Consider the following 3874-nt stretch of genomic DNA (forward strand, 5'->3'; position numbering starts at 1 on the left):
CCCTGCGATCGGATTCTGGTGCCTGGCTGTCACGGTGACAGCCTGGCTGAAGACAGAATAGCGGAGACCAGCGGCGGGCCCCAGGTAAATCTGTGCTGAGCTGTTGTACTGGGCCCCCTGGTGAGCCCGGGCCCAGTACAACAGTACCCCCCTGATGGCGGCCCTGCCTGGAGGTGCATGTTTTCGCCCCATACTGTTGAGCTTCAGGTAGCATTGGGACATCCATGTGGAGATGTTGATGATAATAATCCTACAAACTGTCATGCTGAATTATATTCTTCAACTGCCACGCATCCTCTTTTAGTTACTATTTCTGTTCTCTTTGTTCCTTTCCTTCATTTTAAACCACACCAATTATACCTATCATCATAAAAAAGTAGAGGATGATCATTTATGCTGTGCTATGCTTTTTTTCAGGCAGGGCTGCACTTCTTAATAGGATTACATCATAATGCTCAAATAATTAATCCGTTCCCCAGCAGACCTTGCCTATTAATTTTGTTTCCCTTTTGTTTAACGCTCATTTCTCACTGTCTTCTTCTTTAATGTACAGACATATTCAACAGTTCCATTTTTCCCTGCATCTAACCACTACAAAATTATATATCCCACGGGCTCACGGAGGATTTGTCAGGGGGGGGGGTTTCCTCCGCCCCCGGAAATAAATAAATAAATAAATCTAGAGACCTGCCGCGCATGTGCGGCAGCGCCGTTTCGGCTGCACTGTAGTATACAGCAGCCACGGCGCTGCCAAAGAAGCGTCCGCGGCGGTGCTGTATACAATACAGCACCGCCGCGGACGCTTCTTAGACAGCACCGCGGCTGCTGTATACTACAGTAGGGCACTTTTTAGCGGAGAGGGGGGGGGGTTTCTGGAGACCCAGAAACCCCCCCCTGCGTGCGCCACTGTATCCCGCCAATCACTCTCCATCTTTCTTGATATGCAAATCATACAGTGTCACTTTGTTTCCATTTTCTTTCACATAATTTTGACATTTATCCTGTTCATTAAGCCATAAATAGACATATTTACCAGTTCAGTTTTACCTGCTTTATCATCATATTGTATCCATGGTTACCTCACTTCATTCCAATTTTGTAACAGGGTCCTCAAGCCTTCACCTTCATCCTCCTAAACAACAAGTTAAATTTCACTATCCTTCATGAACCTCTCAAATCTCTTAGTTTTGACATTTTCTATGCTGCTTTACAAACACGTCTTAAGTCTGTCCTGAAGACTGCTGCTGTTCTTGCATTCTTTAGTTTAAGGAGGTTTTATACCCATTCATGAACAGACCAATTTTATATTTTGATTTTCTGCCAGTTTCACCAGAAAGAGTTTTTTTATTCCTTAGTGTACAAAGGTAATTCTTGCACGTTTCACTCATTCAGAAAGTGTGTGTCACAAAATGCACAATGTGGTCTCATCATTGGGGAGGGCATAGCGAGCGAAGAAGGGTGCTTTTTTATACTTGTTTTACTTATTTATTTTTAATACTATACTGTTGGTAGAACCCATGCAGTGAGGGGATAGTCTGATCTCTCCTGCACACTTACATTATTAGAACTCGTTATATCTGGACCCAGTTGCCGTTTGCATTGTTTTTAGTATTAGGGGAGATCCAATGTGTACCTCCTCTACATTGCCAACGGGCTCCAACTACATGGAAAATCATGGTAACAGTATTCTGAGGAAACCAGGTTACCTGGCATTAGCATTTGATGAAGGGGGAAGTACGGTCCTTTACAGTAACCATATTTTTCTGTCTTGGAGGACAATGAAGCAGATCAGATGTGAGTCCTGTTTAATAGCTATGTGTGCATCCCATCTGCTATTTTTCCCTGTGGCATTGTGGACTTCTATGTGGAGCAGTTTTGCAACATAAAATTAGAGAAGCAGGATGTGTGGTATCTGCAGTAAAAGTGCTGAGGGTTTTACTGAACATACAGGTGTACATTACTATCATCATCATCATCATCAACATTTATTTATATAGCGCCAGCAAATTCCGTAGCGCTTTACAATTGGGAACAAACATTAATAAGACAATACTGGGTAATACATACAGACAGAGAGGTAAGAGAACCCTGCTCGAAAGTTTACAATCTATAGGACAATGGGAGTTAGAAACACAAGGGCATGTGCTACATCATATTGCACAATGGACCAGCCAGACTGCAAAGGTAAAAGTACTGAGTGGGCTGTGTGTGTTGCAATGTTATATAAATACAGTACATAATTTCCCATGGCATGTGTGCTAGCAGGAGGTTTAAGGGGGACCCAGGCACATTACCTTCTTTTTCAAAACCGGTATTCCTTCCTTTCTTTAAATAAATAAAACCAACCTAATGGCTCTGTTTCTTTTTAAACAAGGTAGTGGATGTGTATTAGCTGTTGACTGGAAGGAGCCTGCTACGCCCTTATAAAAATTTAATCTAGAAAGTTAAAGTGATCAGCGCTTATTAATACACACCAAATATTTGAAGGTAAGTCAGCTTAATATCAGTACATGGGTATTGCTTTTAAGATATGAAATAAGTCCAGGCCATAGAAAGCAGCAATTAAAGAAATACTATACTCATACTTGTCAACTTTGAAGATCTCTACTCTGCAAAAATAGTTTGTGGAGGAGGAGGGATCTTCATCAGAGCTCCCAGAGCAATCCCGGCATGGTAAATTCCAGCGGTATGTCATTATGTCCGATTTGCAGCAATGCGTATAGATTGTTACCACAGTCTGTTAATGAATAGGTCCCTCAGTAACACAATATAAAATTATGATAGATTAATATCCCTTTTAATCTGTTAGCTGTTTACTTGTGAGCCTTAATTGTCCTTCTTTTCAGGAGCAAACATCCCCAATCTCTAGAGGTATAACTAATATGGTATGAGGCTTTCTTGTTCACTTCAACAAGATGCACAGAATGTTTGTACAAAAAAACTATAACAAGCAAAAACTAGTCCCTCTCTATTTTACCAAGACAATGTAAATCAAATGGTGGTATTTAAGGAATTTATGTTTATATATAAATGCAGTGAGCTGATACTTATCACCAGTCTGTACCATGAAGAGGTCATCCATGTATCAAAAATATAAAAAAATAAAGTTAGAAAAAACTGAGTCAAAATATGTAAATTAACATATTTTCACTGTTTTTTCTAACTTTATTTTTATTCATTTTAATATAAGTTAATATACAGTGTGCTGCCCCTCTTATGCCAGTGCTCTAATGGCGCTTTACATGGCAGATTGCTGCTGGGTTGTTGTGGGCATGGCCATAGTTGTTTTGATTATTTGGCACAATTGTGGTTATTTAATTATTGTTAGTATGCACATGTTAGCGGCAGCCATTGATAAAGATGCTCTAAGAGCACATAAAAGCCAGGTACATTCATTGGATTGACTTTTGCTGACCTCTCACACCAACTTAAAACCCCAGTTAAAAACAATAGCAATGATCATGTTGATATGCAGATTGAATTCATGTTCATATTTAATGTAGGACTGGTCACAAGGGGAAGACTATGGCGTGAACTGCTCATTTATTGCAATATGAGGAACACTTTTAATACACAGAGTGCAGCTTGAAGCAGCTAGAATAGCATTAATAACGTATTTGATGAGTGCAGAGGATTCAATGTTACATATACTAATTTGCTGGAGAGCTTATAACATGTACTAGACTGCAGTGACCACATTTACTGGTGTATCCAGGTAAGAAGACGTGATGCTGCGGAAGTCTAAACAGAACAGTTACGTATTCTGCCAGCTGCCCTTGGACTTAACAATGACATCACGTGATTGACACTTAAGCAGCCTTAGACCCGCCTCCTCCTGTGTTACGGTTAGTTGCCATGGCGGCGGACGCTTGGT

Source organism: Mixophyes fleayi, chromosome 7, assembly GCF_038048845.1.
Source record: "Mixophyes fleayi isolate aMixFle1 chromosome 7, aMixFle1.hap1, whole genome shotgun sequence".
Taxonomy (NCBI): domain Eukaryota; kingdom Metazoa; phylum Chordata; class Amphibia; order Anura; family Limnodynastidae; genus Mixophyes; species Mixophyes fleayi.